The sequence below is a fragment of the Limanda limanda genome, chromosome 21, assembly GCF_963576545.1.
Source record: "Limanda limanda chromosome 21, fLimLim1.1, whole genome shotgun sequence".
Taxonomy (NCBI): domain Eukaryota; kingdom Metazoa; phylum Chordata; class Actinopteri; order Pleuronectiformes; family Pleuronectidae; genus Limanda; species Limanda limanda.
Window position 1 is genome coordinate 19160129 of NC_083656.1, and position 14624 is coordinate 19174752.

The 14624-nt window shown below is 40.4% G+C and overlaps 1 protein-coding gene across 1 annotated transcript in view; it reads right to left on the minus strand.

Moving 5' to 3' along the window:
- ca10a (carbonic anhydrase Xa) overlaps positions 1-14624 on the minus strand; it is a 288939-nt gene that overhangs the window by 242177 nt on the left and 32138 nt on the right. The window lies entirely within an intron of this gene.

Below are 14624 nucleotides of genomic sequence, written 5' to 3' on the forward strand. Positions count from 1 at the left end.
CAATCTGCTTTTAACATTTGTTCCACCGTTTCCCTCTGGGAGCATATGTAAGGGGTTTGAACACAAGACGATTTTGTCAAGGTAAGTATAAATCAGAGAAAGGAGTACACGCAGCAGCAACTTGCTGCGCTGTAGGTACACAGATGCTCCGCACACTGCGCTAATTCTCCTAAATGCCACTTCGCAAAGCTAAGCACACAGCGCAGCGGCTGACAGACTAGCACATAACCTAAAGTAAACAGGACAGGCAGACAAGGGGAATCAGATGTAATCGTGTATTTTCCTCCGTAATCTTCTTTATCCCGCACCCGACTCAGACGACTGCAGATTATTTGACTTATATCACAATTTGTAATCCCCTCGGTCCATAGTATCAGTATCAATAAAAGGAAATGATATTTGCCAACAACATCTGTGGTGAAATATAAACCCGATCCTCTCTGATACGATAGAGACTACAGGAGAATTGAATATGTGTGCAATGTGTGCAGCTTGGCCTCTTGTGGCTGCCTAGGCCCTCGGCTGAATGCTGGCTCACACTTAGCCTGCCAAATGCTAATGGGCACAGCTAACACATCGCAGCGAATGACAGTTTTTCACTTTGAGAGAAATTTGACAAGCAGATCAAATTCACACACGTTATGAATAACAAGCACAGCGAATACATAACCATCAGTGTCGTAGCCACACATGCATATTTGAGCAGAACTTAGATCTTTTACAAGCCTTAATGAAACTACAGCAGCAATTATCATAAAAAGAAACATAAAAACTTTAACTTTGCATTAGTTGACAGTATTGGTTATAGAAGATAAACACTGATGATAGAATGGAATTTTTGATAATGAATATTTTGCAGATAAACAGCGTGACTGGATAATGATTGATTACGTCTCCATCAAAATACAAAACAAATTGTACCTAAAGCGTGAATTAAACTCCAATAATTTTATTAATTAATGGAAAAAATATTCTATGTTCTCAAATGTTAATCTTTGTTGATTTTTTCTTCGTCCTCTGCTGCGTAAGACTAACCTTTACTGTAAAGTTACTACTTTAGGCTGATTACTGAAATTACGTATTCCATGTGCATTTACTGAAATTAAATAAGTCTCTTATTTATTTTGTACTCTGTGGAATGAATGTCTGCAGACAAGCAGATAAACGCAGATGTCCTCCAACTTTACAGTTTTTGCAAATGAGTGAATCAATCAGCATTAGTCCACACACAGTGACCAAAAAATCGGATTAAGAAGAAAAATAAAGATATTAGATATGGACATTATAATTCCCACCTTGAGGTCAAGGAAAAACAGATACTTGTAAGTTCACATCAACCAACAGGGGCCTCAATGAAACATTTGATAATTGTCTGTTGTGAGGTAATAGATACATGTGAGAGTGTCCTAGAATCAACACTAAATATCATATATATGTGCATTTATAAAAGAAGAGGAGCAGAAGGTTAAAATTATCTCAAAAGATTGTTTTCTTGGTAAGTAATTACTTAAGAAATAACTACAAATTCTTTCAGTAACTTGTCCAACATATGTGGCAACAAATAACATTTGGGGACTTTGTACCGATGACATAACAGGTTTCACTGTTTTCTGAGACTTTATAGACCAAACAAATCATTAAAACTGGAAAACCAATTAATAAAAATTCATATTATTACTCACATTTTAAAAGCTGGTATCTACATTAAGATTTGCATTGTGTATACTTTTCATGACAGGTTAAACATGTATTCATGATAAGACATTGTTAGCGAACTTGACGAGTTGAAAAGCATGTCTGCTTATTTGTAATTGGTAGTACACAGAAACCATGGGCCGTATTCAGCATAATTCTCAGGAATGATTTCAGAGAAGTCTAGCCAGTGAGTCGGAGCTCAAGAGGGATTAAGGAAACTTTACAGAGCATCTCTGTGTCAGTAAGGATTAGGAATTTAGTTCGGGTTAGTGGGGATGTGTGGACTGTGTTTCTATAAGTGTCACAGACTCTTTTAAAGGACAAGATTGTTTGATTTAGAATGGAGAGCGTCTCTATTGAAACATGTCTGTCCACGACTAAGAAACCTGATGATGTGCTTCACAGGACCCTTCACACACACTGGACATGCGTGTGCAGGAAGCAGATCTGCTACTTGGAGTTTGTTGCTTACAGTAGTTGCAGAAAAGTAAGAGGAGAGGTTTTTTTTTATGGACAGATGACGAGAATTGTATGCAGTCCAGTCGGGACTCATAAGAACCAATCAGAAAGCCCATGTAGGTGGTGGTTTCTACATGTCTCAGTTTCGGCCCGTCCACACTAAAATGCAGCCCTTGAGTTTTCTAACTAAAATGGAGCCAGAGCTTTTCCAAAGTTCACAGTTTTAGGGGCACTTTAGACTCTGGAATAGTCCTCCAGTTTTTCACCTTGGAAACTCTCTAAAGGGATAACAAGCTTTGTAAATATTTTATCTACCAGGTTCTAATCTTGTAAGAGGAAATTCTAAGTATTGTCTAAGAATTTTGTCACAAGGAATAAACCTTTGTTTTCCTGAAACCCGTGCCAACTGATAATCCAAACAGCAGAACGTGAAAGAAAAGCTTCCAGGAAACTAAACAGAAAGAGGCAGGAGGAGGCGAGAAATGGAGAACCGGCAGGTTTGATTCAAATAAGGACGGAGGGAAGGCACGCAGTAACCCAGGCCGCCAGTTTTGACAAAGAACATCTTAAGTGATCAGTACAGATCCAAACAGAGAGAGTAAGTTTTCCCGGAGCCGGTGTAAATCGGAGGCCGGCAGTGCTCACGGTGATTGACAGCCAGCCACGGATCCGCACTGACCTATTGAGGGATTTAGAGGAGGAGAGGAAAGCGCCTGCACCCATCATCACAAGGTTACTGTCAACTGCGAGTGGTATTTCTTTTCTTTTTTTTTCAATTTCCAACAGGTTTATTTCGTTGTGTGACTCTTTAAGAAAACCCACCATCCCTCCATCCAACCTTCAACTCCCTTCATCCCGTCGCTCTCTTTCTCTTAACCTCCTCTTTGCCGCCTCTGCTTTCATCTCCTCGCTTGTTCATACACAGACTTGACTCCTCTCCTCATATACTCCCACTTCAACCCTTCCCTGCCCATCTACCATCTCCCCCGTCTTCTTTCATCTCCCCCCCCCCGCCGTCTGCCCGTCGTCTCTTTTCTTTCTCTGCTGTCATTTCTTCTTTCTTGCTCTGACTGTACCTCCGTCTAATGTATGTCTGCTTTATGTCCTTACCCCTTTTCTCCACTTTTTCATTTTCTCCTGTACTTTCTTTCATTTCATCTGATTTTTCGTGTTAACTCCTGACCCATTTTCTTTCTATGATTTTCTTTATCACCTCATTTTCTACCCTTACTTCATCCTTTCCTTTCCTGCCTAACTGTTTTCATCCTTTTTCCTTCTCTCCTCGCCTCTCCTAATCTGTTTCCTTCCCTCCTCTCCTCTCTTCACATCCATTTCCTTTTCTCCTCGGTTCTTTCCATCTGTTTCCTTTCCTCCTCTCCCGTCTCCTCTCTTCTGTCACTCAGCGGAGGGTAAATAAAGGGGAGGCTATTAGGGCCATCCTGTCTGAACCCCATCCATCACACTGTCACTTATACCGACAGCTGGCCCCATGCATATACGAGTATGTGTTGAGCAGTCCAGTTGGATATGATTTTCCAAATATCACATAACAAATTGGAAGAAGGTCTCCAAAAATGTAAACACTGTCCTAACAGCAGCCAGACATGTTTTCCTCCTCTCTGCTAAAAGTGCCGGTATTATTTTCTAACGTGTGTTTGTGAACAGATGAGTGTGTGTGCTGTGTGCAGGCCTGCTGAGCAGCTCCAGCACTCCGACAGTCCGCTCCGACAGTGGGCTGCAACACCACACAGGGTTTTTGCCACAGAGAGTCTTTGGATGTGAACAGACTCCATCACCTGAACATTCGGTTAGACAGAAAGAAGCAACACAAGGAGACACCAGGACCTGAGTTGTGGAGGAGAGGTTGTTTGTTTGAGACGAGACAGATGTCGATCAAGCTCTGGAAGGCCTGCAACATGGAGGAGGGAGCCAAGTACAACAATATTGGTGCAGTGTAAGCACGTAATACTCCCACTGACATGGGTTTTTGGAGGTGGAGGAAAGAAAAAGGAAACAAATACATTATTTATAATCCTTTCCTCTGTTAATTTTGCCTTTCTACCTCCCTTCGCTTATTTCTGTCCTTTTCTTTTCTCCTGCAGGTGCAACATACATTAATATATAAATGGAAATGCCAACTTCTTACAGAGTCCACAGCAGACTACACTACACTCTGCAGATAGTTTATTACAGTCTATTCCAACAATCCTTTAGTAATAATGGACTGAGTGTTCTGAGACGAGAATGGCTTCAAACTCATTGTGTTAGAAACCAAGCTTCTGTTTCTTACTTTCCTCAAAAACAAAAACAATCTTTCTGAACAACCTGTTCTCCCTGGCTAAAACACCCACTGTACAAAAACAAAGCCAAAAATATCCTGGATGCAGGCGCTGCCATCCTGTGCCGGTGATATCATAAATAACCAAAGTCTGTACAGTGGTAATCATGGAGTGGAGGTTCTGTCGATCCTTTACCAATCATGAGGGAGTCTGAGCCGTCATCACGACACTTCACCTTATTTGTATTACTAAATACGACTAAATTTTTCAGAAACATAAAAACACACTGTGTAATAAGAACTACCTAAAATGACAGTAACCATCTTCATGAAAAATGGATTTAACGTACATTTTGGCTTTTCAGTTTGGCCCATGTCAAATCGGCTAACATGGAGGAGGCAGGGTTTATGAGCTGCACTCCAGCCAGCCACTAGGGGGAGTTTGAGATGTTTGGGCTTCACTTTTGGGAGCTCTAATCTTGTCTATCTTTACATAAATGGTCAAATTTAAGCACCAGAAGGAATCTGACACTTCATTGCTGACCTTGAACAAAGCACTCGATTAAATACAATTTGTTTTAACTTCCCCACAACCACAGAAAGAGTTTAGTTGTCAAGGAAACCACAGATGTTCAAACCTTCCTTCCCTCTTTGCACTTTAATGACCTACTTTCCATTTTGGCCCATGACAACTAAGTAAATCCCATCTGCATATAAATACTGTGATATATTTGAAGCTCTTAACACAAATGTCGAGAAAAAAAATCAAAGCACATGACCAAGTGCAAGCAATGGTATATTTACACAACCATGCCATCTCAATTTCACTGCCAACTCCCTCCTCGTAGATGAGCCATCTGATGATCCTTTCATGCCAACAGAGCTCAGGGTCTAGTTACATTTGTCACTGTGTGGCCATAATCCTGCTGCAAGTTCTTAGTCGAAGCAACGTAATGGGCATTTACTGCACAGCACGGAGCATACAGGGCTTTCCCCATGTTGGCTTCCACCCGGGGCAAGAGGCAGAGCTCTGGAGGAGGATGAGGGGGAGGATGGGCAGAATTGGCTGAATGGCGGGAGAGAGGAAGGAGCCACCGAGTGGGTAGAGAAAAAGGATGCTTGGGCTCATAGTCTGACACCAGAATTATTTGTCAGAGCTAATGTTGTAACCATGAAATCAGGCTGGATTTTAAATATACACAGAGAAAGATATTTTAGAGTCGCAGCCCTCGACATGAACAGATTTTCTCCCAGGGATCCATATTAGAAGAATTTGTTGTTGTTGATTGAGGATTAAACTGTTTAACTGTCTACTTATACTGCATGTCGGGGATAAATCTGGATAAATGACACTCGAGAGTCTAGTCGGTCATAGTTACACATCCAATAATTAGGATCATTTCTAGCATATTAACACACTGAGATAATGAATTTTTTCAAAATAATGAAGGATTTACAGGATTTGAGGATTGCAGTCAATGTATTCCAGTGAAGGGCCTTGTCATTCAAATGGGAAATATAGACAAGCAGTATTTGTGCACAGTTTGCTCGCTCCCATGAGATACAGATCTGCCCCTGAGATTCCTGCCTTGATGGATATAAATAGGAATCACTTAATTTTTGATCCGAACAAATTGCAACAACGACATCCCTTTGCAGTATGAAAACCAAGAGTGAGCAAAACTGTTTCAGTGATCATCGAGGCGCCTGACAGATTTAACCTATCCTGATGAATTTGGAGTTTAAAAATGTTTTTAAACTTGTGCAAATAAAGCAACACAGAGTGAGTATCATGTCATATGAATATTTTCATATATATCAGTGTATGCATCAATTTAAGTTTTGCTATAATTAATACAAACACACACACACACACACAACCCTATTCGTCATGTCTGAACATCCAGCAAGAAGTAAACTGATTTTCCTATTGCATAAAAACACACCTATCTAAGAACAGATAGAATGTATTGAAGAATTGGCTTTGTTTGAAATGTTAATATAAAAGTACGGAAATGTTGCTGGCATGAGGCCTGATGCTGGATTATTTGTCAGAAAGCTTATATTTAAATACTGTATTTTTAAGATGTGACCATGAATTCTATTTCCGTCAAGTTAATTAGAATACATTTGCAGATCTGTTGAAACCAAGCTGAATCAAACCAAAACTACGTTACCTGCATGGCACCACCTACAATAATTTCCAAAATTGGGATCAATAAAGTACATCTATCTATCTATCTATCCTAAAAAGTGACAAAATAAATGCGCTTTGATGCAAAGTGGGTGAAGTGACCCGCTAGAAAGCTTTGCTGAAAGATTTCGGCACTCAGCTGTCATGTCAGCCACTCTCCTGATGTAAAATGGGATAAAAAACGCTGTCACGCTGTTGAGTGGTTTACTGGTGCTCTAGTTAGGATTATTGTTCTGTCTTTTGATGTTAACAAAGCATGGAGGACAGCTCTTGAACTTGTATGTACGAACACCCTATCTGATCATCAGACCTCATCATGCATTTCCACATCTGATGCTCCATCTTCCAAGGCCCTGAACAGACAAAATGCCCTGACCCCCGTCAGGGCATTTTGTCACAGCTTCTCATCACCACAATGTGATTCATCCCTGTGTTTTTCTCTCCCCCTGCTCTTGTTTGATTTCGTTCCCACCGATCAAACAAATGGGCCACGGTTTTTCTAGCACGCTTGGGATCTGATTAACATTTTTTCTTTTCCTTCCACTGAGAAAAGAACCAAGCACCAATTATAGAATTTTAGCCACAAGTGGTAAAGTCCAAAAAGCGGCGTTGGGAAAAATCCCCTTAAACGTTTTATTTTAACTGAATCCTGAGCTGCTCTCTGAGTCAATGGAGGAGGCTAATTGGCAGGTATATGTCTGGCAGGTAGTAAGCCCCTTCTCCAAGTGACAATCGCTGATCGTAAACCAATTAAAAGAGCACAGGCACCGTCGGCAGGGCCATGCACCATTTGCCATCGGCAGGTTTATGGGAAGAAAATGGATATCTAATAGCACGTTGCCAGCTTGTTTTGAGTGTACCCAAGGTGGCCCCTGTGCTGTAGGTGGAAATAAGATTCTGAAAAGTGAGGGAGCCACTGTAGCGTGGGGGCAGGTCTGACGAGGAAAAGCCTCTCGGTGGTGGGATCATTGCATTCAGAGTGCAGAGGATGGTTTCTGACAGCCAACACTGCACACCAGAGGCTGTTTGATGGGCCTCGAGTATCTAACTAAACAGATTTGGCTCCACTGGAGACAACAGTTGGAGGAGAAATTTCTCCTACCTATCATGGTGAAAGATTACATCCTGCACTGATATGCTGCCGCAGTATTTTTCCACTTTGGTACACAGTGGTACCATCCCAGTCTTCTTTTTTTTCTTCTTTCTAGCTTAGTGCTGAGGTATCCACAAATGGAACAGGAAACACTTTGGATCAGTTCAGGTTGACTTGTTTTTGAAAATGTGGGAAAGCGAAAGGGATCTTCCAGGATACCGTGCGTACAGCAGGATGTCACTCATGGGTGGAGACATTTTCTACATCCACCGCACTCTCAACTCCCAACTAAGATTTACTCCTTTTCTTTGAAACCCACAAATAGTCCGAATACACAACAGTTGCTTGATGTTTCCTTTGTCTCACATCTGAATTATGATATTCTGTAATTTCAGGCTGTTTGAGGAACATTGTAAGGAACAAAGCCACAAGGCTCAAAGAAACCAGGTGTCAAACGCCATTAACTGACAACTAAATTAATAATAAACAAAGTAGATGAAATTATTTTGAAATAAAGTAGGACTCCTTTATCTTAAATTGAGCCCAACTAAAGTAAGAGCATTGAAATCACACTGACTCAGTGTAAAATGTACTGCTACTGTTACGACAAAGGCCTGATTGAGGAATACTTGCCTATTCTTCAGATTGACCTGAATGAAAACAGAGAATTACATTTGAACCCTGATTCAGACTAACTTAATGCAAATGTACTTGGTCTCTCCCACCTTAGTAACTGTCTTACGTTGTGTCACAGCTTTTGGGCCGAGCAAAAGTCACGATAGATCCATGTAAGTGAATACATTTCAATCATAAACTAATGTATCTATAACTTGAGCCCTCCCACCAGCCACATTTCCACATTGCAGCAAGTTTTTGTCTCCATGGGTGTTGCAGTGAAAAATGTCACGAAACACACCGAGAGAAGCAGAGAGAAATGTGTGGGAGGCTTCGGTTGGTAAACTTGTGTGAAGCCCGTAGAGTGGATATAAATAAGGTGTTGTTGGGGTGTTTCCAGTTTATCACCACCAGCTAGATGGCGGGCAGGTGACAGGTGTCATGTTTACATCCCCGCCAATCGGAGCTTGACCCGATAAAAGCTCATAACTGCTGCAGTAACTTGACCAGAGAATACAGCCGCAATAAAAAAAAAACTGCAATATACCAATCAGATTGATGTTCCCTTTAAAAGAGAAATGTGCTCATACCTTGGCAGAGAGCCAGTGTCATAGCAGATTTGAAAGATAGTAAGAAGGAACTTTTCTCTGCAGAGGACACAGATCGGTATGTGTACAAACTTAGACTAACAGTGAACGAGTTCAGATTTCAACTTTATGAAGACCTGCAAAAGACAGGAGGGTGGTTAAAGGAACGGGTATTATATCACAGCCAGGTACATTTTCAGCATCAGCATTTCTCTCAGCTCATTTCATGTCATCTAAATACATTCAGACCCACTTCTTTCAATGCACACATCACCCTCTGCAGTAGCCAAACATTCAGAAATAGAGACAATAGCATTTTTTCAAGAAAAGAACATTTACACAGCCTGAGGCACGCAGAGGCCTTCCCTCTTTAAATCAATCTCGCCCATGCCTCTCTGCTTCACATGAGCCCCCTGCCACCGATTTAAACGAGGGACAAAAATAGCAATAATTAACTGGCTCACTACCATAAAAAGAAAAAGAAAAGGGTATAAAGGCATTTATCAAATGTTGAAGGTTAATTGAAATGTTTTCTTGTTCATAAAAATAAACAGTTCAGCTGTCATGAATTTCTTTGTCAGACAGCCACCATTTTGACCATCTCTAATCAAAGAAAGACAATAAAGGGTAAATTTGGGGTTTGGACATTTCAGATGTCTTGTTTACTGTTCAAACAATGGATTCTGTGAGGAGACTCTCTTGCCTTAACTGAAGACTCCCAAGTCACCTCTATGTGTTTCTGCTCTACTTACTGTCTAAGTGTGGCTTTTAAAATACACAGTCATGCTGGGTGACCTTTGGCATCATTCATCTGCTCCAACAGAACCAATGTGCATGTCGATAAACTTTTACTCCAAGGTTACACAAAGAAAAGTTAATGTGCCTTTCAGAGTAGAAATTAGGGGAGAATGCACAGTATAAAAGCTGATGATGTTTTCCAGTTAAATTTTGCTTGATCCCCTCCAACATATTATATAATTATGAAAGAAAAGAAGTCAGTGTATGGTGTTATTGTGGAAGGAATATTTGAACATAATTTTGACTCTTTAACTGCAGCATTAACAAAATAAACTTGGTCTAAATCAGTGAAAATGTCCCACTGAGTGCTCACAGATGACTACGTTGTGGTCAAGGTGATGAAATATACCGGGGAGCCAATTACCACACCCTGAGCTCTGATGATTTTATGACAAACGTTCCATGCACACTTGGTCTTTCTGCTGGAAAGTTTTCTCTCAAGACAACTCGAGAAGAAGTGGTTGGGAAGTCTCAAGTTTGTTTAACGCTCAATAAATGCAGCATTAAACCACAAAAGCAGCACAGAGTTGTGATCCAAGCTATTCAGGAGTGGATCCATTTTCAGGACAGACAATAATCAGTTTGGAGAATTCATGGATCAGATAAAATTGTGATTGTTTGGTTTCACACAGAACACTAATTTGAAGGAACCGAGAAAATTTACTCTTCTACTTCCTTTGCAGTTAAGACATTTATCTGGGTAAATGCATATGCATTATATTACCTGAGATACTATATTCATATGCATTAACTCTGTTATACATTATAAGTGAGCAGCTTCTGACTTATTTCTTTAAGTAAACATTGACTCGTACCAATTAATAAAGGAAATACGTTTACTGATTTATTCAAACTAATTATATTTTATTTCTTACTCTTTTTTCCAATTTAAAAAGTACCCTGAAAGTCTATAGACAAATTTCCTCTATACAAACCTATTCTCTGAACGATGTGAAATCCTCATGAGAAGAGGGATTGGGGAGACATATCCAGAGACCAATTGGAAGAGGTGGTTAAACTGTTTGTGTTAAATTGGGACTTGTACAGTGTAAATTCAATAATAGGGCTTAAGACTATTTAAACGGCACTCTGAGAGCACACACCTCTGTCAAGGCCCAACAGTCCCCTGATGAAACCATATTTAAATGACTTTTATTTGGATTTGCACCAAATTGCCCAACCTCCACACCAAGATGTGATTGTTTTTTTCTTGGTTCATGTCCCATCTTGGACAGCGGCTGTGGCTGAGGTGGTAGAGCGGTCGTTCTCCCAACAGAAGGTCAGCAGTTCAATCCTAATGTTCCCCATCAGTGTGCCAAAGAGTCCTTTGGCAAGATATTGAACCCTAAATTGCCCCTTATAGAAAAAAATGAGCTGTCCATAGATACAATGTATGAGAGTGTGTGTGAATGGAAAGTGTTGTCCCATTTGGCCATGTGAAGTAGGGATGGTGGCCATCTAGCCCTTCAAACACCTCCTTCCACGGTTGTGTATCTAATGCCTCCCCTACAAATGAAGGGGAGTCAAATCAACATCATGACCGCTGCAGGTAAAATACTCATAAATGTAAGTATGAAATCTTACAAAATACCCCCCATTGGCAAGTGTTTCAGGAAAATCAGTATTCAAACCGTCAAATAAAGCATGTACACATTATGAGTGAGAGTAAAGAGTAACCTTTTAACCAACGTTTTCAGTGCAGGGCAGAAGCTCCTATGGACAGGACTAAAGTTACATTGAAATAACCTATGGTAACACGCTAAATGACTATGTATTGATTAATGGATGAATATTTTTGTTAATATAATAAGGTTAGTCGATATTGTTTGTCACTGTAACATCGTTGGTTCGCCATGATGACGTAGCGACTGGTGTCCTAATTCCTAGGAGAAGATTTTCTTGCCCGGCCCCTTGTGGCTCAGTGTGGCGGGGGACACTTAGTGAAGGACTCTTTATATCGAGGGGTAGGGCCAAGGAAGGAAATGGAACAGGGCCTTAATAGGGTAAGGGTCGTCTGCCCCCCCACTCCCTCCCATTTTCTTTCAGATTGCATCAACTTGAAAACATCTGACATACACTCAAAGGGTCTTTAAATAAATAATATGGATAGAATGGGTTGTGTTCTGCTTTGTAAAGTGACTCCATTATCTTGCACTTTCAAAATGATGCACGTTTAATGTTTTATTGATATGTAAGAAGTCTGTATCTGTAAACATGACTGTTAAGCCGGATGGATGCATGTTGAGAACGGAAATACTGATGTAGAAAACCTGTACACTATTGCTTTGAAATAAAGTTTACTTGTTTATTTGGTCTTATTTTGTGCGATTTGCTGCAGTTATTTAATTGTTTTTAGTTTTTAGCATGTATTTATATACTTTTACATTTATTTTTGTATTGCTGTTTCGACTGACTCTACTTTGAATTTTAGTTTTTGACTAAATAACATTCTGTAAATGTTGGTTTACTTGCAAACCCCATAATTAAAACATATTAAAATAACTTAATTATTCTGGACCCAGCACTGGATTGAATGGTTCAGCGAGCCTGAGAATATGATTACATTTGCTTGGCTAACCTTGGAGCGCAAATGTTCTAAGATGCTGGACCACGCTTTTTGACCTCCACTGAGAGACGTCTCTCAGATGCCAAATCAGCCATTGGTACCAAAGCTGAGCGGAGAGTTATATTATTGCTTTTCCTGGTGAGGAAGAAGTTTCATTTTCATTTCAATTTCTACAATATTACTTTGGCTGCCAATCAAACAGGTCCTGAATTTTGATATGAGCCACCATAACAGTCTGATGACACAATATTCAAAACCTAGATTGTAGCGACGTCCCCGGAGTTGTTACACTGATAATCTCATAAATAAGCAATATATGAAATAGTCGGGGAAGTAGAGAAGTGCTTCTTTAAAAATGAGCAAACGTCATAACACTTTTCTGTAGCCCCATGTGCATGTCAGTTTAAATTCACAAACTGATACATTTTCACTGACATCTTCTATCACCACTCACTGTCCATGTAGACTAAGAGAGAAATAATACTGATGGAGCATATTTCTTATTAGAATGATATTATACTAGGTTCATTTGCAGTGAAACTCCTTCCTTGCTCTATTATGCCGCAGCCATGGAATCCTGCCGGCTGCAGAATAAGGTGGGAATTCTCTGCACGGCCACAGGAGGATCATGAATAGGGTTTACCAGCTCCAGCTGTTGTACGGTGGTTAGTAAAGCAAGTGTGCCGTGGAGAACTGCTCGAAGAGATAGCTGAGATTTAAACGGGGCAGCAAACCGCCAAGTGGTTGGTGCCAGAGGGAAGGACAAACGGGCACTTATTTATGTATGCCCGTATGCACTGGGAAAGTTGTTGCATTTGCTTTGGGAAACAGATGCTTTTACTTACAGTGCACACACCACAATACCTTGGTGTGTAATCATGCATCTATGGTCTGCTTTTATTTCCTAAAAGGCCCAATCCCTAACAGCAGCTTTCAGCACAATATGCCAAGGTTAATTCTCAACAAAACTAGACCAACTTAAAAAAATGTGTCAATACAAACAAATTCAAACCTGTTAAGATACCCAGTCTAAATTGGGGGAGGAGTCATGACTTAATGTACGAGCCAATGTAAAGCCAGGCAGGCGGCTGTGGATCAAGCGGTAGAGTAGGTCGACCAACATAAAGGTCGGCGGTTAGATCCCTGGCTCCTCCAGGCCATCAGAGAATGAATGTGTGACAGGAAATAGGAAAGTACTACTTTGAATTTGTGCGTGAATGTGAATTGTAGTGTAAACTGGTTTGAATGACCACACAGTGCTACATGCAGTCCATTTACAGACTGGCTTTGCTGGCTCCAGAAAACCTGGGTATTTATTTCAATATATGTTTTGATAAAAAAAAAAATTTGTTACTGTGTTATTTAGTGAGGATAATGTAAATGACTCATCATATAAAAAGGCCCTTGTGTAGTTGAATTGAAAGGACTCAGGGTTTACACTCAGCTGTAATGGCTGCTGGTTTCTCACCCCACCTTGTTGCTCCCTATGCATGATCACCACACTCCCCCGTATTGTATAACTAGCATATAATTAGGAATTAATTCTGGAGTTTTAATCCAGTAGAGTCCACATATCCAAATAAAAGAAATGTTAATGCTCAGAGAGAAAGGATTAGATTGTTTTTTCATCGATTGTATATTTGTTAAGCGAATGCCTTACCTGAAATGTAGTTGACTGTTGTTGATTCATTTAAATCCAAACCCCAGACTGTAAATGAAGATTGACGATATGATTGCTCCACAAAAGTCAAGCAAAGTCATCTGGATTTCCCCCCCGATGGTTGGCTGCAGTTAACATCCTTAACCTGCCTCCTCTGCATTAGCAGGTGGGACATGGGACAAAAAAAGTCCAAACTACCACGGTTCCATCCTCCAATCGCTATACGTGTGTTTGTATCCAGGATATTTTGGCTTAATTTGTTGTCATTTCTGGCTTCCTAGCCTTCATTTCTAGTCGTCCATCTTCATATACAGTCTCTGTTGTGATCCTAGATGCTCCTCCTATTTGGATTTTAAGCAATTCTCAATGTGCCAGTTTCATGTTTATATGATCTAAAGTTTATGCAACTGAGAAGCAACAGATTCATCTGGTTTGCTTGTTGTTTTCCGGACTTAATCCAACTACAGAGCTTGATTTATCTGTGAGCGCTGAATCTCATCAACCTACCTTTTTAAACCCTGTCACCAGACATGAATGCTTACGATAAGTAAATAATAGTATGAAGGCCACCATTAATGCAAACTGCAGCACGATACACATCCATCTACCACCCTGACCTCCACACCCTGGCTTTATGCCTTGCTACATAAAGAGGAAAATGACTTGCTGCATTTACGAT